Source organism: Aptenodytes patagonicus, chromosome 29, assembly GCF_965638725.1.
Source record: "Aptenodytes patagonicus chromosome 29, bAptPat1.pri.cur, whole genome shotgun sequence".
NCBI lineage: Eukaryota > Metazoa > Chordata > Aves > Sphenisciformes > Spheniscidae > Aptenodytes > Aptenodytes patagonicus.
The window spans coordinates 901,100-924,713 of NC_134977.1; the positions used below are offsets into that span (position 1 = coordinate 901,100).

Consider the following 23,614-nt stretch of genomic DNA (forward strand, 5'->3'; position numbering starts at 1 on the left):
CACAAAATATCATCCATATAATGATAAATAATGGTAGCAGCCCACTCCTTTCTCACTGGCTGTAGTGCTTTGGCTACATAAAGTTGGCATAATGTAGGTGAATTTTTCATTCCCTGCGGCAAAACTACCCACTCATATCGGTCAGCAGGGTTTGCCTTGTTTATGGACGGAACTGAAAAGGCAAAGCGCTGAGTATCTTGAGAGTGTAAAGGGATAGTAAAAAAACAGTCTTTAAGATCAATTATCAATATGTGCCACCCAGCTGGTAACATGGTTGGCGATGGCATTCCAGGTTGTAATGTTCCCATAGGTAACATTTGAGCATTAATTTTCCTGAGGTCATGTAATAACCTCCATTTGCCTGATTTTTTAGGAATTACAAAAATAGGGGTATTCCACGGGCTAACAGAAGGCTTAATATGTCCTTGGGCCAATTGTTCAGCAACTAATTGTTTTGTGATTTGCAATCGCTCTTCGGTCATGGGCCACTGGTCAACCCAGATAGGATCATTAGAGATCCATGTCAGTGGGGGGTTGCGCGATTGCTCCCCAGTGCCCATAACTAAAAAGGCTTAGTTGTCAGGACGGCCCCTATCTGGCTTAGTACGTCTCGCCCAATTAAGGCTTCAAGACCGTTGGGAAGGGACAAAACGTGTACCCGATTATTTACCTGCTGTCCCTCTGGGAAGGTTATTTGTATCGGCTCACGGCTAACGTAGGTAGCTGATTGACCCCCTACTCCAGCAACAGCAGTTCCTGCTGGTTCTAGTCTCTCCACTGCGGGGGCCAAAGTGAATAGCTTATGATGGTGATATCTGCCCCCGTATCCATCATTGCGTTCAACCATATAGTGAGGCCCTGTTGCTGGAGGCTGACTTTTATCATTGGTCTGTGGTGTAATTTGGCCGAGAAACACACTGCTGTTCCAGTGGAGCCAAAGCTTCCACTGCCCCGCTTCCTCTCACTTGGCAGGGAATAGGTCACTGGGCTCTTAAAAGCAAGAATTTGAGCAATCCGACTTCCCTTGGGCACAAAAAGCGGTGGGTTCAACGTGTAAGCCATTATATAGATTATCCCTTCATAATCAGCATCAATAACTCCTGGAATAATGATTAGTCCTTTTATTCCAGCAGAGGAGCGTCCTAATAAGAGCCCCCCTATCTTTTGGTCCTCAGATATCAATGGCCCATTAGCGTTGCTGGGGATTTTGCAAACTTCAGAATTAGTTAGCATGACCTCTACTGCTGTTTCCAGGTCAACCCCCAGGTTCCCTGCGGTTGCTGGGATGTGGTTGTCGAGAAACCTCTCTGGTTCACGCTTGGAGAGTGCATTTGTTTCTGCACGCACCCTCTCTTCGCGCTCCCCTTCAGGTTTCCCAAACAGGCCTTTTGAGCATGAGTACCTTTTTGACACCTGTCGCACCAAACTATTGCTCTACAGTTCCGGCGGCTATGCCCCCTCTCTCCACAACGATAACAGCTCCCTTTAAAAATCTGCGAGGTCTCAGATGATCGCTGCACAGCGGCCGCTAACGGCTGCACCACTTCCCTAATGGTAGTCTGCAATGTAGCAGCCATTACTTCATTCTGTTTTCGAATTTGAGCACGCTCCATTCGCAGGAGCATATCTTCTATTCCTGCACTTTTTGGCAGGGTGGCTAATATATTTTTTGTGGTATTGTTAGCGTTATCGAAAGCTAAAATTCGAAACATTTGCTGTTTGTTATCCTCCCCTAAATCTGGATGATCACGTATCGCCCCCCACAAGCGATCGATAAAATGACTATACGTTTCAGTGGCACCTTGCTGTACAGAACTAAAGGATGGAGTGGACGAACCGGGCAAGGCTAAAAAGGCGTCTAGTGCCAGTTTGGCAGACAACTGCAACAAAACAGGAGGAAAAGTTAACTGAGCATTAATATCATTAAACCTTCCCGTCCCCGTTATCATTTCCGCGGTAATCCCATAAAGAGGATCCCCCTGCGTTTGATGCTGTGCCGCAGCGCCCGCCGCCCGCCGTGACCACTCCGACCCCCACAACAAATACTGCGTAGGTGACAATAAAAGCCGCATAAGGTTTTGGCAGTCAGCAGGGCACATGAAATCCGCCGAAAAAATCCAAATTACAATCTGACACGTAGCTTCTGATTTTATCCCATACTGGGACACAGTGTTTTTTGCTTGCTGTAGGATTTTCCAATCATGAGGCGCCCACTTATTGCCGTTATTCTCTTGCAACACAGGAAAAGCACTCGCCCCCAAGCTGGATGCCGCTTGCCACTGCCCGTCCAGCATAGCGTCTCTAGCCACTTCGCTCCAGCGTCTGGGCTGAACCGTCGCTGGCGGCCCAGGGAGGCAAGGGGGTAGGGATTCCCCTGACGCCCCGGACAGGTGTTCTATTCCTCCCCTCTGGGCTGTAATTGCTAAGTCTTGTAACTGTTGCACCACCTTCTTCAGGAGCTCATTAGTCTCAGCCATACTCTGTGCTTTGCTGTCACCCTGTGGCGGAGTAGACACACCTGAAGAGACTTCTAGAGGTGGGGCTGTTGGCCAGGGAGGGGTTAACGGAACTAGCCGCTCCTCCTCCCTGGGTCGTTGTTTTTCCGCGACCGTCTCAGGTGAAAGAGGGGCCCCGTTACCGCTAGTTTCTGCATCTTTGCAGTCCGTAAGCGGAGGGTAGGTCTCATGCGGTTCAGAAGCGCCATCGCGCCCTAGAACGCTATACTTGACTTCCAAGGCAGTTTTTTTGGGGGTGCCCGACATACCTCGGACCGCAGACAGCCCAAAGAACCGAAACAGTCCAGATGTTGTATTCTTTGGTTTATCAGGCAAGGGTTCTGGGGCTAGCATTTGAGTGGCTGCACAAGCCACCTCTCTTTCAGCTTTCATGGCTTTTAAAGTCTCTAACACAGATCTCCACAGTTCCTGTACTGCTTTAATCTCCTTCTTCGACTTTTCATCTCCCGTGATAGTCTGCTCCCCCATAGTATTGCCAAGCTCTTGCCACTCAAGGTCGGAAAAAATAGTTTGATTGTCTTTAAAATGTCCCCAACATTGACCTAATTTAATCAACGTACATAATTGCTTTACCGTTGTCTCAATCCCTCTCTTTGAGAGGATGTTTACGAGCAACGCTGCTGCCGCCTCTATTTCCATGATAGCGGTCGCTCACTGGGAGGCAGTTGATCAGGCTGCTCCGTTATCTTATCCCCCTCCGATCATTGGGATAGTACAACTCCCAGCCGCTATTCTCCCGCTCCCCTTCTCTCGCTGCTCTTACCGCAGTCTCGAAGAGGCGCGCCGAACCATCCTCTGCTACCAGATGTCGGAGTTTCCCCTTGTTCAGTGTCGACGGCGGAGCGGGAGTTGCGATTCCGGAGTAATGATGGATCCCAATATGAGTATGGTCATTCGCCTTTATTCATGCATATAACAGGGTTTATATAGTTATCTACTATAGGCACGCGCTTCATAACAACCTATGGTTGGTTAATTGCAGCTGTACACGTGCTCAATTATAAGCTATGATTGGGTTAAAGTTACTGTCCACGCGCTTATTGCTTCTACTCGATTGGCGGTTGGCAGCAGGACATGTTAGCCGCTTACTTCATCTCCTTCTAGATACAGTTTAGTTACAGTTGTTTACCCGGCGCATTGTTCTTTGTTCTGTCCGGGAAAGTCCCGGTGGTCATCCTGCTGTGTTAGCATGTATTAGTTACTTTTTGATACATGGGTTGCTCAGCGATACCAGATCGTGGCCTTGCTGAATCAGCCATTCCTCCACAACCCTCCTTTGTGTGCATCACGGCTGCCATCCTGAGGATCCCATCCTGTGTGGGCAGGCAGAAGTCCTTTGCCATCTGCTTCTCTCACCTCGCCATCGTCACTGTTTTCTATGGCACCCTCATCATTGTCTACCTGCTGCCCAGAACAGCTCAGCGAAGTCTTCTCCTTTTTCTACACCGTCCTCATGCCCCTTGCCAACCCCCTCATCTACAGCCTGAGGATCAGGGAGGTCAGAGAGGCCATGAGGAAAGGGCTCAGAAAAGTCCTGGCCAGCACCCAGTCCTCATAGGATTGTTAGACCGTGATGTAGAAATGGTCCTTCTGTGAATTGCTGAGGATAAAGTTTGGGAAAGTGTGTGCTCTGCACCAGGCACCCTCAAGAAGCGTTTGCCTTGTGGATGTTTGTGAAGTGGTAAGAGGAGGGATGAACGAGTTCCTTAGTGATCTTTGTGTCTTCTTTAGAAGACAATGTGGAAAAGTCCCTGCTTGCTTGTGTCATTAATTCTAAATAAAATGGTGTACTTGTCAGGTGGATCTTTGCTGTTCCTGTGGAGATAAAACAGGGATTTTGGCTGAAAAGAGAGCTCTTCCCAATGCCTAGTGCCCCTCGTTATCTAAGTGTGGATTCATCTCTGTCAGCTGAGCACATTTCCAGTGCAGAAGTCTCAGTCTCACCCCATATCCCGTCCCCTCCTACCTAGGGGACCTCTACGATAGACGTCGAGGAGAGCTCCATGGGGATGAGGAGAAAATAATGGCAGTCCAGAATGTGAAGGTACTTAAAAGGGCTGTGTGGTTAACAGCACTCATGCCTGCAGGCATGGACTTCACTGCCAGGTGGTCTGCCACTCAGCCCATCGTCGGGTCGATGCTAACACAGGCCACACCAGTGTGCATCCAGAGCCTGTCCAGTGTGATTGGAGAATGCTCCTTGGCTGGCACATCCCCTTGGGCAGAAGAAACATCCCTGAAGAATTTTAGGCTCAAAGTTTAATTATGAATAGCTACTTGTTCAGCATGGGCCCTCCTCACAGCCCGCAACAGCGGTGTGTTGCACCAGGATGACAAATGAGAGTGACACGTGCAGAAGGTGATGGCATTGAGGGTGATGTTATTCCAACATCCCTGAGGTCCCTTGCAACTCCAAAAAAATCCAGTAGGATTGGAAGAGCCCTAAACATCTCGGGCTCACATTTGTAAGGTTGACTTTTTCACTATGAAAGGCTGAGGGAGCTGGGTTTGTTAAGTTATGAGAAAAGAAGGCTTTGGGGACCTCTTCCTTTCCACAGGCCTTCCCACCTCTACCAGGAGCTCATCAAGAAGACAGAGCTGGGCTCTTCCGTGTCGTGTGTGATGGGAGGATGAGGGCCCACGGGCATCAGTTGAAACAAGTGTGGAAAAACAGTTTTCCCACGGAGACACTCAAGCACTGGAGCAGGTTGCCCAGAGACGCTGTGCTGGGTCAGTCCTTGGCAGGTTTCAAAGCCAACGTGACTAAATCCCTCATCAACCTGGTGTGAAACTATAGCCGCCCTTGCTGTGAGCAGGAGGTTGGTCTAGAGACCTCCCGGGGTCCCTTCCAACATGAGGGATTGCACGTTTCCTTCCACCACAGGTCTTCCCTTCCCCGTGGTAGGGAAAGCACTCAGGTTCCCCATGACCCTGGAAGTAAGCCAGACATAGGTTTGGTCGGATCATCTGTGTCATTCTTGTCCCACACCAGTCACTGCTGCTCAGATGCAGAGCTGCTTGGCAGGCACCCCAAACAGCCTTGAGCTTGTCCTTTGCTTCACCTTCTCTTTTCTTTCTCCCTCTTTTCATCCAAGTTCTTCCCTTGGATCATTCTTGTGCCCTCCATACAAACACGCCACCTCCGTTTGCTCTTTCCTCACCGGCCCTGGGTTTGCTGGCTTTGCAGCTGTTTCTGAGGTGGTCACCATGGTTAATCCTACATTGGAAGGAAATTGCATTAAAGTAGCACCACCTTTTAGTATTTGTAGTGCCCTGCAACTCCCCATGCTGTGACCACCCCATGAGAGGCACCACAATCGGGGCGAGCCATCTGCACACAAATATTAACAGCTGACCAAATGGAGCTTGAGTCCAGGGGGATCTTGAGAAACTCTGGGATTTGGCCAACAGAAGAATCTCTTGAAGTTTTACATGGAGAAGTGGCCAGTCCTGTATCGGGGGCAGAATAACGTGTATGAGGTTAGTCAGGGCCAGCTGGGACCTGACGGGCTGAGGAGGGACCCTGAGGACAAGGGCCTGGGCACTGTCAGGGTTGCCATACAAACCAGTGGTGCACGCTCCCAGTGAGCAAGGCCAGCTGCATACAGGCCTGCGTTAGGAAGTATGTGGCGACCCAGACAACTTGAGCAACCATAGAATCATAGAATCATAGAATCATTGAGGTTGGAAAAGACCTCTAAGATCATCGAGTCCAACCGTCGACCCAACACCACCATGTCCACTAAACCATGTCCCTAAGTGCCTCATCTACTCGTCTTTGAAATACCTCCAGGGATGGGGACTCCACCACTTCCCTGGGCAGCCTGTTCCAATGTTTCACCACTCTGTTTCACCACCATCCACCTGGAGTCGGCACTGGTGTGCCCACGTGTGGACTAGTGTGTCCCCCTGTGGAGGCTTCCTGTTCTAGAGAAGTGGGGAGGAACTGGAGAGGGTCCGGAGGAGCTCTGCTAAGACGGGGTTTGGGGCCTCAAGCACATGCCCGGTCTAGGTAGGCTGGGGAACCTGGGCTTCTTTGGCCCTTTGGTCCAGTGGCATGGAGGCTCCGGTCTGTATAGCAGTAGCCTGAGACTGCTTGAAGAGATGCACCATCAGAGCTGGTGGAGCTTTTCTTCATAGTGGGAAAGAGTAGGGAAGAGGGCCACAAAGTGCAGCTTGGGAGGCTGAGACTGGACATGAGGAGAAAGAAATGTGACCGCAATGCAGATGCGGTTCTTGGAGCGATCTTGTAAAGCTCTTATAGCCCACAGCCAATGGGATCTCTCTCGTGATGGGTAGGAGGATGTGCTCTAGAGCAGGCATTCCCTGCTGCACCATCAGAGGGACAGGGCATGATGGCTGCCCTCTCCCGGGGATGGCTGCAGAGTTGTGAAGGGGGTGTGCAGCCAAGGATTCCCAGGGCTGTCCTTCAGAGCAGGGTCCCTGTGCCCCAGGGGGCTTTGTGCCGGGGCAGGGACTCTGCCACCTGCCAAGGTGCCAAGGTCAGCGCTCAGCCTGCCTGGGGATGTTCCCATGGCACTGCAGGGAGAAGCTGTGGGTGGAAGGAGCGACTGCCAGCAGGGCAGGGCAGGGCCGGGCAGGGCAGGGTTCCTCTGCTGTCAAGGGGGTTCTATGTGGGTGAGGGCTACTCACAGCTCCAGATCACCCCCAGGACTTTCCCAGGGCACTGTTCAAGAAGCACATCAAGGCAGGGGCTACTTGAAAGGTAAGGATCCAGTGCTTTCAGTCTTCTACTCTTGGTTGTCTGGGTGGGGAACAGGACAGAGAAATTCATCTCTCAGTTCTGGAGAAGGCACTGAAATTCCAAATATGCTTCTCTTAGAGGTGAATAAACCTGTGATGATCAAAAAGCAACACCCTGTGCCCTACGAGCAGCACCAGTATCCCCTTTCCAGCCTCCCCAGGGTTGCGCTCATGTTACCATCAGAGCCTGCAGACACGGAGATGCCCCTGGGCAGTGTCCTGCTGCCAGGAGGTGTCTGCAGGGCCAAGATGAGTGCACAGTCAGTGGGATGAGCTCTGTGAGCATGGACAAGGAGGAGACTTGGGCAAAGAGAAACAATTCCTGGCAAATACAGCTCCAGGCAGCAGAGTCATGGCAGGGAGTGGGAGGAAATTGCAAGCAAGGACTGGGAGAGGCTATGTTCAGGCAGCTCTCTTTTGGTCCTTCACTGTGGATGTCTTCTGGGCGTTGTCTGCAGGGCAGCGTTGACTCTCCCTTTGGGAGATCCCATTTCAGGACACCTGACTATCCCCTTTGCCTGTCCTTCTGCGCTTGCAAGCTGTCCTCCAGAAAGGAATGGCTCTCGTGTAGGATCCTAGGGAGTGCCGAGCCTTCCCTTGGGGGTTGGCACCGACCTCTCAGAGTCCTTTGCTTCTCTCTTTCAGCAGCCATGTCTTGCCTTCTCCATCACAAGTTCACCTCCGGGCTGGGAAAGAGAAGAGTTCACAGATCTGCCCTTTGAAACAGGACTCCTCTGCTCTCATCAGAGTCCAGCTGCATTTGTTTTAAAAGCAATTTGCAGGTGCAGTCATCCTTGAGGAAGCACAAATGAAAGCACAGGGCAGCTGGGAACAGAAGGAGGGACACTGCAGTTCTCATGACCCTGCACTAAGCCACAGAGAGCTGACCCCTTTTGCCTGCCTGGTCTTAGGACTTTCACACTTTCAGTTGTAAAAATGGGGATTTCTAACCCCTAAAAAGAGCACTCACCAGACGTAATGATGGAAAACAAGAAACTCAGACAAAATTACCATAAAGACACACTAAGACTCTCATCTTCAGCCCACACTCTTCAGAGTCATAAGTGCAGATACTGAACTTTTCCACTAAAGGTGGATTACATCTGACATCACTTGTGAACACCGGAGGTGTCACCAACCAGCTCCCGTGTACTCACTGCAGCAGGGCAGAGCTGACTCCTCGGGACATCACAGGCAGAGCCCCTGCTCCTCACAGCACATTCAGCACAACAACCCAGAGAAAGGAAATGCTTTTTAATTGGGGGTGGGTGGGTGTGTATTTCAATGAGAAATGGAGTACCTTTGCTGAGAGAAGTCTGTCCTAACTTTACCATGTCTTTTTGATCTTTGGACAGACTTCTGTGCCCAGGGGGAGCAAATGTCCAACAGCAGCTTCATGACTGAGTTCATCCTCTTCATGTTTGCAGACATGCGGGAGCTGGAGCTCTTGCACTTCTGGCTCTTCCTGGGCATCTACCTGGCTGCCCTCCTGGGCAACAGCCTCATCATCACAACCCTAGCCTGCAACCACCACCTCCACACCCCCATGTACTTCTTCCTCTTCAACCTCTCCCTCCTCGACATGGGCTCCATCTCCCAAAATCCATGGCCAATTCCCTGTGGGACAGCAGGGCCATCTCCTACGTGGGATGTGCTGCACAGGTATTTTTTTTTATCTTCTGGATCTCAGCGTTGTATTCTCTCCTCACTGTCATGGCCTATGACTTCTACGTGGCCATCTGCAAACCCCTGCCCTACAAGACTCTCCTGGGCAGCAGAGCTTGTGTCCACATGGCAGCAGCTGCCTGGGGCAGTGGTTTCCTCAATGCTGTGCTGCACACTGCTAATACATTTTCACTACCACTCTGCCAAGGCAATGCCCTGGACCAGTTCTTTTGTGAAGTTCCCCAAATCCTCAAGCTCTCCTGCTCAGACTGAGACTACCTCAGGGAAGCGGGGCTTCTCGCGATCAGTGCCTTTTTAGTCTTTGGTTGTTTTGTTTCCATTCTGCTGTCCTACGTGCAGAGCTTCAGGGCTGTGCTGAGGATTCCTTCTGAGCAGGGGCGGCACAAAGCCTTTTCCACGTTCTTCCCCCACCTGGCCGTGGTCTCCCTGTATGTCAGCACTGGCATGTTTGCCTACCTGAAGCCCCCCTCCACCTCTTCCCCATCCCTGGATCTGGTCGTGGCAGTTCTGTACTTGGTGGTGCCTCTCGCAGTGAACCCCCTCATCTACAGCATAAGGAACGAAGAGATCAAGGGTGGCCTGTGGAAACTATTTGAATACATGCTACTTCAGCATCAATAAGGTGCCCATCGGTCTCATAGGACTCCATGGGTACCTCAGGAAAAGCCATGACTAACTTCTGTTCATATGTGTCTTTAATTTTCGCTTAGTTTTGTTTGCTTGCTTGCTTGCTTGCCTTTTTTTTTTAAATATATAACTATGATAATATTAGTCTTGGCCTCCTACCTTTTTTTCCTCAAAGACCTCATGTATATATGGAGCCAGGCTCCCTGCTTAGATAAACTCAATAGAGAATCAAGCAGAAAATTATTTGTCTCAGCTCCCATCTCTTATCTATCCTCTCTGGAGCTGGGGGTGCAGCCCCAGCAGGCAGGAGGGGTTCAGGAGCCAAGAGGCAAGCTGCTGCATGGCAGAGCAGCCGCAGTGGCCCTCAGGGCTGCCGCTCACTGCCTCAGTGGCCACTCTGCCACCTTCAAGTCAGGGCTGCTGCTTCCTTGGAGCCGTGTCCATGGACAGCAGCAGGACGTGGTCTTTTCAGTGATGGTCTCCCCTCACTTCCACACTGTCCTCTTAGACCTTTGCAATTGTGGAAGCCCAAAGGTCTCGTGTAATTTGTGGCAGTCCCGTTGTCTCTACAGTGGCATCCCTGTGGCTGTGGGGAAGAGCAGGCAATGTGAACCACTGTGTCAGAGCTGGCCTCTCTGCTAGCACCACCGTCACCAAAGGGGCTCCTCAGGGCAGGGCGAGAAGGCTAGATGCCTCTTCCAAAGCTGGTGTCAGGAATACACCCAAATGAGTGACCATCCAAGTAGAGTCTCTCAGAGGACACAGTGAACCTGCGGAGCCCACGTGCTAACAAAGACACTGCAATGTCAGGAGAGGCTGTGAGGAGCCAGCAGGCAAAAGGACACAAGACTGGAGAGTGATTCAGGATACTTTGAAAACCCACAGGCTGGATCTAGTGCAGCCCTCATGATCCCCTTGTGCCATTAGAGACACCCCATGGTCCGTCCAAGCATCATCCTGGGCTACTGAGCCATCAGGGAAGATGGAAAGGGGCTCACAAACAGTGATCCCCATCTACCTGGTCGAGTGTTTATGGGAAAGGATGAGGGGGAAGGCCAACAAGGCAGATATCCTGCTGGGAGTCTGTTATAGACCACCCAACCAGGATGAAGGGGCGGATGAAGCGTTCTACAAGTGGCTGGCACAAGTCTCTCAATCACTAGCCCTTGTTCTCGTGGGGGACTTCAACTTCCTGGATGTCTGCTGGAAATACAACACGGCAGAGAGGAAGCAGTCTAGGAGGTTCCTGGAGTGTGTGGAAGACAACTTCCTGACACAGCTGGTAAGTGAGCCTACCAGGTGAGGTGCCTCGCTCGACCTGCTGTTTACAAACAGAGAAGGACTGGTGGGAGATGTGGTGGTCGGAGGCCATCTTGGTCTTAGTGACCATGAAATGGTGGAATTCTCGCTTCTTGGTGAAGTAAGGAGGGGGGCCAGCAAAACCGCAACCATGGACTTCCAGAGGGTGGATTTTGGCCTGTTCAGGACGCTGGTTGAGAGAGTCCCTTGGGAGACAGTCCTGAAGGGCAAAGGGGTCCAGGAAGGCTGGACGATCTTCAAGAAGGAAGTCTTAAAGGCGCGAGAGCAGGCTGTCCCCATACGTCATAAGAAGAACGGGTGGGGAAGACGACCGGCCTGGCTGAATGGGGAGCTCTTGCTGGGACTCAGGAAAAAAAAGGAGAGTTTACCACTTGTGGAAGAAGGGGCAGGCGACTCAAGAAGAGTACAGGGATCTCGTTAGTTCATGCAGAGAGGTAATGAGAAAGGCAAAAGCCCAGCTAGAACGCAATCTGGCCGCTGTTGTTAGAGACAACAAAAAATGTTTTTACAAATATATTAATGACAAGAAGAGAGCCAAGGAGAATCTCTATCCCTTATTGGATGCGGGGGGGAACACTGTCACCGAGGATGAGGAAAAGGCTGAGGTACTTAATGCCTTCTTTGCCTCAGTCTTTAATAGTCAGACCTGTTATCCTCAGGGTACTTCTACAGCCTCATTCCCCATGTGTTTTCATCCTGCACTGTGATTGGCTGGCAGCCATTTTTAGGTTCTGTCATACCCATGTGTTCTCCGGTAGCCCTGTGATTGGCTGCCTGCCTCCCTTGGACCAGGAAGTGCCGAGATATAAAAATATAAGCATTTATATACAATAGATACATATATAGAAATATATCTATAAAAGGGAGTGTATAATCATATTAACAAATGTATTTATTTAAAAATAGAACCAGTATTTTTATATATATACTTCTATATATGTATATATGCATATGCATTTGCATATATATGAACAAGCATAAAGCTATAGAAATTAAATTAATATAGCCACAAAAGCATAGGTATGAAATGGATAAAACCTCCTTTAATAAGGGCTAATGGACTGAAGAATTGAATTTTAAATGTGAATAGAAACAAAAGGAAAAGGCCAGGTCGGGGTCCCCCACTTCACCAGAACAAGCCCTGCCAGGTCTGGGGGGGACGGGACATCAAGAGGGTGGAGGGGTGCCCAAAAGGTGGTGGGGCGTAAACAAGCTGGAACATGCACAAGGGAGACGTCCCCCTTCTAGGAGGCCTCCAAGGGGCCCCCGTAACAAATCCTGTCACGTGCAAAGAAGGGCCAGTCCTGTGAGATGGACTGGGAGGCCCCCACATGCCAGCCCAGCTCTGTGGGGCGGCCATGCAGGCTTCCTGGGGCAGACTCTGGGCTTTGAACAATGCTGCAAGACACAGGCCACGTGGGCTGTGAAAATGGAAAACCAGGGCAAAATGCCAAGCTCAGAAGAACATGTTCATGGGGACAAAGAGGAAAAGACCCGAAGGGAATCACCAAAAAGAATCACATGAATGAGAACAAAAACATCTAATGGGCCTGTGAACTGCAAACTGCATTTTGAGGTGTCACACCAAGAAGTCGGGGGGTGGTGGTGAGCTTCCTTTGGTATGGAATAAGGGGTGGAGATTGTCCTGGGTCTGGCTGGGCTGGAGTACATTTGCCTGATAGCAGCCCTTACGGTGCTGTGCTTTGCGTTGGTGGCTGGTGTTGATAACGCACTGATGTTGTGGCTATTGCTGATGAGTGCTGGCATAATGTCAAGGCCTTCTCTGTTTCTCATTCTGACCCCACAGTGAGGAGGCTGGGGATGGGCGAGAGCCTGGGAGGGGACAAAGTCAGGACAGCTGACCCAAACGGACCAAAGAGATATTCCATGCCATATGGCGTCTTGTTCAGCACTAAAACTGGCAGGGGAGTTTCTCCAAAGTAGCCATTGCTTGGAGACTGGCTGGGCATCTTTCTGCTGGTGTGAGTGACTGCTTCTCCATCCCGTGTTTCCTTCCTTTTTTTATTTTTCACCATTTCTTAAAGTGTCATTATCTTGACCCATGAGTTTTTCTCTCACTTTTGTCCTTCCAGTTGTCTCCCCATCCTGCCGGAGGGGAGTGAGCAAGTGACTGGGTGGGAGGTTTAGCTGCCGGCTGGGGTCACTCCACCCCATGAGTACACAGCAAATAAGTTGGTATGTGCTTGTGAGGTCACTGGTGCCTGAGTAGCCGTGTCGTGGTTTAATCTCAGTCGGCAACTAAGCACCACGCAGCCGCTCGCTCAATCCCCCCCACCCGGTGGGATGGGGGAGAGAATGGGAAGAGCACAAGTGAGAAAAACTCGTGGGTTGAGACAAAAACAGTTTAATAATTGAAATAAAATGATAATAATAATAATATGATGATAATAATAATACACAAAACAAGTGATGCACAGTACAATTGCTCACCACCCGCCGACCAATGCCCAGCCAGTCCCTTAGCAGCGGCCCCCCCCAGCCAGCTTTCCCCAGTTTATGTCCTGCGCATGACGTCACATGGTATGGAATGTCCCTTTGGCCAGTTTGGCTGTGCCCCCTCCCAGCTTCTTGTGCACCTCCAGCCTTCTCAGTCGGTAGAACATGGGAAGCTGAAAAGGCCTTGACTAGTGTAAGCATTACCTAGCAACAACTAAAACATTGGTGCGTTATCAACTTTGTTCTCATCCTAAATCCAAAACGCTGTACCAGCTACTAGGAAGGAAATTAACTCTATCCCTGCCGAAACCAGGACAATATCCACCCCTTATTCTATACCATCTGCGTCATGCTCAAGTCTCATACTTTCCAGTACATTTTCATTAATCACCACCCCCCCTTTTTTTTTTTTAATCTATATATATACACACACACACACACAGAGATATCATTCCCTTAGTCTGTGGGCCATCCCTCTAAAACGTTCGGTGAGTTCATTTAGTCCATGACTTCGGGCTCCATCTGTCATAATAATCTTTCAGGGCAGGAAAAATGGAGATGGTATGTGGTGTTGGATTGTTTCATGTTGAAGTCAGTTCTGGTACCGTCATCACTGTGCTTTGCTCGGTTTCACTGAAGTTATTCTTCATTAGTCTGGGTGATTCTTATTGTAATAACATTAGTATGGCATATAATATTATTAGTATTATTAGTATATCTGTGTATTATTAGTATAACTATTATAACTATAATTTGTACTTAACATCAGATAATTCAGATCATTGGCTATTCTCACCCAAAATCAAATCCCCTGGAGGTACACATCGGACTTCCCCATCCTCCCGCATCACCCACCAAGTGCACCCAGGTCCTTGAGCAAAAGCAATCCCACGGATGGGTTTGCCTCTGCCCAAGGCAGGAATAACCCAAACTGTCTTCCCCAGCATATTTTTTATGTGCACTACAGGGACTTTATTCCCATCTACAGTACGTAAAAGTTCTGACTGGGCAGGGCCAGCTCAGCTGGCAGATCCCCGAGTGTTGACTAACCAGGTGGCCTTTGCTAAATGCGTATCCCAATGTTTGAATGTCCCGCCACCCATTGCTCTCAGCGTAGTCTTTAACAGTCCATTGTATCGTTCAATTTTCCCAGAGGCTGGTGCATGACAGGGGATGTGATACACCCACTCCATGCCGTGCTCTTTGGCCCAGGTGTCTATGAGGTTGTTTCGGAAATGAGTCCCGTTGTCTGACTCAATTCTTTCTGGGGTGCCATGTCGCCATAGGACTTGCTTTTCAAGGCCCAGGATAGTGTTCCGGGCAGTGGCATGGGGCATGGGATATGTTTCCAGCCATCCGGTGGTTGCCTCCACCATTATAAGCACGTGGCGCTTGCCTTGGTGGGTTTGTGGGAGTGTGATATAATCAATCTGCCAGGCCTCCCCATATTTATATTTCAACCATCGTCCTCCATACCAAAGAGGCTTTAACCGCTTGGCTTGCTTGATTGCAGTGCATGTTTTGCATTCATGGATAACCTGCGCAATAATGTCCATGGTCAAGTCCACCCCTCGATCACGAGCCCATCTGCATGTTGCATCTCTTCCTTGATGACCTGAGGTGTCATGGGCCCACCGAGCTATAAATAATTCACCCTTATGTTGCCAGTCCAGATCCACCTGAGCCACTTCAAACTTAGCAGCCTGATCCCCCTGCTGGTTGTTTTGATGTTCTTCGGTGGCCCGACTCTTGGGTACGCGAGCATCTACGTGATGGACTTTTACAACCAGGTTCTCCACCTGGGCAGCAGTATCTTGCCACAATGCGGCAGCCCAGATGGGTTTGCCTCTGCGCTGCCAGTTGCTCTGCTTCCATTGCTGCAACCACCCCCACAGGGCATTTGCCACCATCCATGGGTCAGTCTAGAGAGAGAGCGTATTTTTTACATCTTGTCCTGCCCGGGCTGGCCCAAGGGCTACTGCATGAACTATCTCCTGTTTAATGTGTTCAAAGGCTTGTCGTTGCTCAGGGCCCCGTTTGAAACCGTTCTTCTTCTGGGTCACTTGATAGAGAGGGTTTACGATCAGACTGTAATTTGGAATATGCATTCTCCAAAAACCCACGACGCCTAAGAATGCTTCTGTTTCCTTTTTTCTAGTCGGTGGAGACATGGCTGTTATTTTGTTGATCACATCCTTTGGGATGTGACAATCTCCGTCTTGCCATTTTATTCCTAAAAACTGGATCTCCTGTGCAGGTCCCTTGACTTTACTTTGTTTTACGGCCAAACCGGCCTTCAGCAGGATTTGGACTTTTTCCTTCCCTTTTTCAAAAACTTCTCCTGCTGTGTTGCCCCACATGATGTCATCAATGTTTTGCAGGTGTTCTGGAGCCTCACCCTGTTCTAGTGCAGTCTGGATCAGGCCATGGCAAATGGTGGGGCTGTGTTTCCATCCCTGGGGCAGTCGGCTCCAGGTGTACTGGACGCCCCTCCAAGTGAAAGCAAACTGTGGCCTGCACTCCGCTGCCAAAGGGATTGAGGAAAATGCATTAGCGCTATCAATTGTGGCATACCACTTGGCTGCCTTTGACTCCAGTTCATATTGAAGTTCTAGCATGTCCGGCACGGCAGCACTCAGCAGCGGCTTGACTTTGCTCAGGCCACGATAGTCTACTGTTAGTCTCCACTCTCCATTAGACTTCCGCACTGGCCATATGGGACTGTTAAAGGGTGAGCGAGTCTTGCTGATCTCTCCTTGGCTCTCCAGTCGACGAAATCAGTTTATGGATGGGAATCAGGGAGTCTCGGTTGGTGCGATGTTGCCGCCGGTGCACCGTGGTGGTAGCGATTGGCACCTGTTGGTCTTTTGACTTTCAGCAGCCCCACAACAGAAGGGTCCTCCGAGAGACCAGGCAAGGTAGACAGCTGTTTAATTTCCTCCATCTCCAAGGCAGCTATACCAAAAGCCCACCGGTACCCTTTTGGGTCCTTGAAATACCCTCTCCTGAGGTAGTCTATGCCAAGGATGCACGGAGCCTCTGGGCCAGTCACAATGGGGTGCTTCTGCCACCCATTCCCACTTAGACTTACTTCGGCTTCCAATGCAGTTAGCTGTTGGGATCCCCCTGTCACTCCAGAAATACAGATGGGTTCTGCCCCTATATATCTTGATGGCATTAGGGTACACTGTGCACCAGTGTCTACTAGAGCCTTATACTCCTGTGGGTCCGATGTGCCAGGCCACTGAATCCACACAGTCCAGTAAACCTGGTTGTCCCTTTCCTCCACCTGGCTGGAGGCAGGGCCCCTCTAATCCTCATCACAGTATTCATTTCTCATTTCCTGCAAATACGAGTCAGAAGTCTCTTCATTAAGATCAGAAGTAAGATTGGCCCTTCTACTCTGTCTGGGGAACTGCCCGCTGGAAACTGGAGCAGCAACTTTCCTGGAAGAACCCCCTTTTGTGATTGTTTTCCCTTGCAACTCACGTACCCGTGCCCCTAGGGCTGAGGTAGGTTTTCCATCCCACTTCCCCATGTCCTCTCCATGGTCGCGCAGGTAAAAACCATAGGGTGCCCCGTGGTGTGTACCCTTTATATCCTCTCTCTTGAGCAAAAGAACGCTGACTCCTAATAGCCGAGATATTGGTCCGTACAGGTGAGGAGTAGGACCTATCCTCTTCAAGTTGCTGGTCCTCCCGGGACAGTTTCTCCACAGCTGAGGCGAGGGAGGAAGAGAGATTTCTTTGTATTGCCGGAGTTGACTAGCCAATTCATCCACTGTTTGTTCCTCTCCATCTTTCCAGGTCATCACTGCCAATGAATTGGCATATGACGATGGTGTGCTCCTTATAAACTTCCGACACATGGGTCGTGTGCACCTGACCTCATCTGGATCTTTGGATATCTGTCCATTGTTCATGTCACCAGAAATCACCTCCAGCACAGCTAATTCCCTCAGGAATTGGATACCCTTTTCCATGGTGATCCATTTGCCTGGGCGACATATAACATCATCTTTGAAGGGATACCTTTCCTTCACACTTGTCAAGAGTCGCCTCCAGAGGCTGAGGACTCGCGTCCCTTTTCCAGTCGCCAATGCCCCCTTCCCTCGAAAGGGATCCCAGCTGCTTGGCTTCTTTACCCTCTAATTCCAGGCTACTGGCCCCATTATCCCAGCATCGGAGCAGCCAGGTGAAAATATGCTCACCTGGACAATGGCTGAAATCTTTTCCTATATCTCGCAGCTCACTCAGGGATAGGGATTGGGTGGTTACTGCCTCGTTTATGAGTTCTTCCTCTTCTTCCTCCCCGAGCAGTGGCCGGCCCTCCTCCTCCTGTTCTTGTGATGGCCCTTCTCCAGGGTAGTCTGCCTCATCCACTTCTTCCTCTGGCTCCCTTTTAGAAGTTTCTTCTTCCTCCCTTACTAAACGAGCCGACTTCCGCTTCCAAGATCTCTTCTTGTGTACAGGGGCAACTGATACTGGCACAGATTGGCTCTTTGGTTCAGCCGCAGGGCGTATCGCCAGGGTCGGAGTGGCCGCAGGGCCTGTTGCCAGGTTGGAGTGGCCACAGGGCCCATCGCTGGGGTCAGAGTGGCAGCAGGGCCTGTCGTTTTATTGTCAGATCCAGAGACTTTCTCTTCCCCTTGAGGGTACTGAAAAATGTTGAACAGGGCTCGGTAGGCATGGGCCAGGCCCCAGCACGTTGCAGTGATCTGTGTCTCTCTGGAGTTGCCAGGGTGACAGCATACTTCTTCCAACTATTCTACTAACTTTTCAGGATTCTGCACTTGCTCAGGGGTGAAGTTCCAAAACACTGGGGGTGCCCATTGGCCTAGGTACTTGCCCATCTTGTCCCACACACCCTGCCACTCATAACTGTCCAGCCTTGGGGCAGATCTCTGGATGATATTCTTAAATTGCTTATTAAGTTTAGACAAAACCGAAACAATATTCCCAAGAAATACCAATAGAAGTATCTTAACTACCCAAGGATGTTCAAGATACTGAAAAGTTACTGTAATGAAGGAAGAAACGTCATAGAAGAACGTAGCGACGCAGCCATTCTGTATTTCCTCCATTAAAAATCTCTCAGAGGAAGGACTGTAATTGCTAATTGTCTCCACGAAGTGGTACACCAAGTCCAGTAATGGCTTCAGCACGAAGCTCAAATACCAGGTTAAGCTCAAGGTCAGTGTTTTAATAACAAACCTCCCAGGCAAAACATCACTAATCACCACAGACCACAGCAAACTGCAAAACCCAACACCAATCTCTAACACGTACAGCAAAAAAAAGAGCATGATGCGGATTAGACAAACCAATATCGAGAACAGATGAACCAACATTGTGACCCGCAACTGTTAACAGATATAAATTCCTTAATGCGCTCCAGTTAATCTGTTATTATCTCAAACACTTCGAGCCCCACGTTGGGCACCAAAAAGGACTGCGTGGTTTAACCTCAGTCGGCAACTGAGCACCACACAGCTGCTCGCTCACTCCCCCGCCCCCCCACCCCCCCAGTGGGATGGGGGAGAGAATTGGAAGAGTAGAAGTGAGAAAACTCGTGGGTTGAGATAAAAACAGTTTAATAATTGACATAAAATAACAACAATATAATAAAAATAATAATAATAATAATAATATACACAGCAAGTGATGCACAGCGCAATTGCTCACCACCCGCCGACCGATGCCCAGCCAGTCCCCGAGCAGCAGCCCCCCTGGCCAGCTTTCCCCCAGTTTATATACTGAGCAAGACGTCACATGGTATGGAATAGCCCTTTGGCCAGTTGGGGTCAGCTGTCCTGGCTGTGCCCCCTCCCAGCTTCTTGTGCACCTCCAGCCTTCTCAGTCGGTAGAGCATGGGAAGCTGAAAAGTCCTTGACTAGTGTAAGCACTACTTAGCAACAACTGAAACATCGGTGTGTTATCAACATTGTTCTCATCCTAAATCCAAAGCACAGCACTGTACCAGCTACTAGGAAGGAAATTAACTCTATCCCTGCCAAAACCAGGACACCTAGGCACACAGGGGACAACAGGGCTGTGCTTCTCATAGACACGTCATGGGAGGAGAGTGTTCCTGCTGCTGGCAGGTGCCAAAGGGGTGTAGGTCAGTGGAAGAGGACCCGCTTTGCACGTGGGAGGTCCTGGCTTCCATCTCCAGGGCTGCTTTTGCTCTTACTCCCTGGCCTCAAGTGGGTGAGTGCTGGAGCTGGGGCACTGCTCCTCTCCAGGTGCTGTGGGCCTGCCCTGACCTCCCAGGGCCTGGCTGAGGAGTGAGGAGGGCTGTGTGCACTGCCTCTGCTGAGCCCCCTCCTGGAGGAGAGGCAGGCAGCTGTGCTGGACCTGAGCTCAGGTCACTACCCTGCACCACAGATCCACCCCACACACCAACCAGGGGCCCTGCTTGGAGGCAAGGGGTGGCCCTCAGGGAGGGGATAGACATCAGCAGCAGACTGGGTGCTGGCAATCCTTCCTGGCTGCACTGAGAGAGGTGGTGTGAGGGTGCTGGTCCAGCCCAGGTGCCCTTTGGGACCAGGGCCACACTGCCCTGGTGGCTCTCCAGGGGTAAGGCTGTGAGATTGTCCTGTCTCCAGGTGGAGATCCCATACCACGTGGGAAGTACCTGTCTATGCCAATGGATAGGGATGTCCGAGCTGGAGGAGCGACACTCCTTACCCTGACCCTGCCTCCCGGTCCTTTTCCCTCTGCCATCACCACTGGCTTGAGCAGAGCCGCAGCTCAGGGAACCCGGAGCTGCTGAGGTCAGGCACAGCTCTGCAGAGGTGGGACTGGTGGGGCCGGCACCCACCTCTTGTTCCTGGGGGGGTTGGTGGCTCTGTCCACCCCATGTCAGTGGGAACAGGGAAGCACAGGCCTGTCCACAGCTGTGCAGAGGTGGGGAGGGCAAGGAGATGGTGCCTCGGCTGCTCCTCTGACAAAAACCTCTGCAACCAAAACGGGGTGTGAGACCCAATGTTTCACTGCAGGGTGCCCAGCCCCTGGGAACAGTGAGCCCAGATTCAGAGAAATAAGGTATAAAAATGAAGCAAAGAAGAAGGGGGGTTGTGGGGATATCTTCTGAACACAGGACGGTGGGCGCCAGTATGGACACTGACCTGCAGATTCAAGCCACCCCAGGCAGGGACAGGGGAGAAAAGCCCAGTGTCTGTCCCATGCCACCTCCCCACCAGCTCTGCCCTCCCACAGGTGTAGTATTTCTCCCTTACTCTGGCACCTGGCAGAGGTTTGCCTCCTCCTCCTCCTCCTCAGGGAAATGAGAGCCAGGCCCTGGGTGTGGGTGAGGGGGCAGCACACCTGAGCAGAAAGAGCCCATTTCAAGGCATTTGGGGCCTGACCAGTCTGGCCCTGCAGGCTGGGTTCATTCTCTGCAGCAGTGCGGGATCATCTGTGCCCCAGATCTGTGCAGGCTCCTGCAGATCCTGAGGACCTACGTGAGGGGCCTGATGGTGAGACCCCAACCCTCTGCACTGCTGCCCCACGCTGGGAAAGGCCATGGGAGAGAGTAGCCTTCCTAGGGTGAGACCCCCAAGGTGATGGGTGACGCACATGGGCACTGCAAACACAGCCTCCATCCCCTGGGAAACTCCCACCAGGGCAGGCTCCAGCCCTGCATGTCCACAGGGAGAGGTGGGCCCAGAGCTGGGGAGGGAGGGGCTGGCTCCGGGGCCAGGGGCTGCCAGCAGGAAACCTCTAGAGACCAGGGCAAAGGAGTGTGTGAGCCTGGGCTCCCCCCAGACCCCCACAGGGTCACCCCAGGGGTGGAGGAGCTCCCAGGAGGGAATGGGCCAACGCTGTCATGGCAGAGGCTGTTGGTGACGGCTGCCTCCTCCCCTCTTCTGCTCTAGGGCCAGATCCTGCTCTTTACAGTGACCTGCGGCTGCTCCCCGCAGGGAGCCCTGCTGTGGACACCCAACGCACCTTCCGGCCTGCAGCAGAGAAGCCCATCGGGGAAGAGCTGGAGGGCTGTGGAGACCCAACAGCAGGAGCAGGGAGGGCAGTTTAGGCTCCAGGTTCCTGCCCAAGTGTCAAACCCTTCTCCCCACACGGCTCCTGTGTGAAAGGTTTCTCTGCCCATGGGAGCTGGGACAGGTGAACGCCCCAGCCGAGGGAGAGGGACCCTGGCTCAACTCCCAGCAGTGCCTGCATTAGGGGAGGGACACAAAATACCCTCTGCCATGGAAATGTGCCCACGTTAGCACCCTCCCAGGCAGGCCCTTCTCCAGGCCAGGGGCTGGATGACAGCTGTGGGTTCCAGTCCACGTCTCACAGGGATCCTTTCTCCCTCCCCCTGGCCTCTCCCTCATCTGCCTCCCACAACGCTGAGGGAAAGGTGCCCCCACCAACCCCCCCCACTCCCATCCCCCCTGCACCTGCACACAGGTACTGCCCCGACACAAACCGACACTGTCACCCCTGGCGAGGCAGCAGGAGGGCAGGGGTGGAGGTAGGAGCGCAGCAGGAGGAGGGGTTCCCAGGGCTGCCATGGGGCCTTAATGCCCCTGCCCAGGAAGGAAGGCAGCTCTGGGGCTGTGATAGAAGTGCTCGGGGTCTGCAAGGACCCCCAAGGCAGCAGGAACAGCCCATGGAGACTGGAGTCCTGGCAGAGTCATTGAAGGGGCAATCCCAGGCCCGTGTTCCCCAGCAAGTGGCTCTGTACCCTGTGCCAGGGCAGTGGGGAGGACAGCTGCCTCCTAACCGCTGTGGGAGATGAGCCGTGGGCCGTGATCCCCCCTGTGGCTGGCTGGGGTGTTCAAGGCACCACGGCCACCTTAGGGCTCACTTCTGTGGGGCCACAACCCAGGCCTCATCCCAACATGGCAGCTCTGTCGTGGGACCAGCATGGTCCTGGGGGAAAGAGCAACTGGGGAACCCCGAGGTGAGGAGATGGGCGTTCCCGCTGGGGTGCATCACGGGACCTTGCAGAGAGCCATTTTTGTTGGAAACTTTTGCTGGCAGGATGGAAATATCAGCAGGAATATTCCCCTGGAACCATGGGCTCTCGCAGCCCCACAGCCTGACCCTGAGCCTGCTGTCCCGAGATGTGCCCATTCCCCTCCACCATGTCTTTGTGCTCTGCTCCCCCCCCCAGATCAGCCTCAGGGAGACACCCCGACACCTGGGCAGGCAAGCACCAGCTCTGGCTCAAACCCCCAAAGACTTTTATTAAGAACAAATATGGAGGCACAGCGTAAAAACAGCATAATACAAATAGAGGACATGCCCAGCTGTTTCTGCTGCCCGTGGGAAAAGGGAAACAGTTCCCTGGTGCTCACGGCTCTCCCAGCTGCACAGTCCTCTCCTCCCTCCCGGCTGCACCCAGCTGCACGGCAGGGACGGGCTCTCCTGCTCTGGGCATCAGGGACTGTTGTGCACTGTCCGCTGGTATCGCAACCTTTGTGTCCTCAGGGCGATGCGCCAGAGACACCTCTTCAGCATCGTCATAGCCCATGCTCTCTGGGGACAGGGACCAGGCATCTCCCGCAGCTCCAGGGGCCCCAGCACTTCTCTGGGAGCGCAGGTTTGCCCCTGCAAGCAGCAAGGCAGGCCATTGCACGTTCGCCCCTTGGGGTGCCTCTCCTGCTCTGTAGATCTCCTCACTCCTGTCTCCTCACTAGTCCTGAGATGTTCAGGTCTCTCTCCCACCCCCTGGTCCCCGCAAGGAAAAATTCCCAGGGCAGGTTCCCCCATCCCAGGAGGCTGGGCTCTCAGTACAGCAGCGATTCATCCAGCACCAGGGATGGCACCCCAGGAACCGGTAGCGCTATCTTTCCCTCTCACCTCCGGGAGCATCCCCGGGTCCTGCTCCCTCCTCTGGCGCCCTGGGCATTTCCCAGTCTCCCTGCCCAGGGGAAGGATCCTCCCCAGGGTCAGAAACCTCCCTGGCATCATCATAGCCATCTGCTGGGTCTCCTCCGAGCAGGACAGGGACATCTGAAAGGAGAGGGGAGCTGGTGAGAGTGAGAAGATACACCCTGCAGAGCAGAGGATGGGAGGATGCGCAGGGACATGGGGCTCAGACACCGGTGTTGGCAGCACCACAGGACACACCCAGTGTGCTCCCCAGCTCTGACGGTGACACTCAGTGACATTGCTGTCCATCACATGTCTGCAGGGACAGGACATCAACCCCTTCCTGCCCCTGTTACCTGGTGCTGAACGTGGACCCTCCTCCTCCTCGCTGTCCCTGGGGTAGGGCTGCAGCTTGGTCAG

At 52.1% G+C, this 23,614-nt stretch overlaps 1 protein-coding gene and 1 pseudogene across 1 annotated transcript in view; one reads left to right on the forward strand and one right to left on the reverse strand.

The window, feature by feature from the left end:
* The window catches only part of LOC143171641 (scavenger receptor cysteine-rich type 1 protein M130-like), a 107,988-nt gene that overhangs the window by 79,785 nt on the left and 4,589 nt on the right, over positions 1-23,614 (reverse strand). The window lies entirely within an intron of this gene.
* Positions 8,659-9,587, forward strand: LOC143171671 (olfactory receptor 14J1-like; annotated as a pseudogene).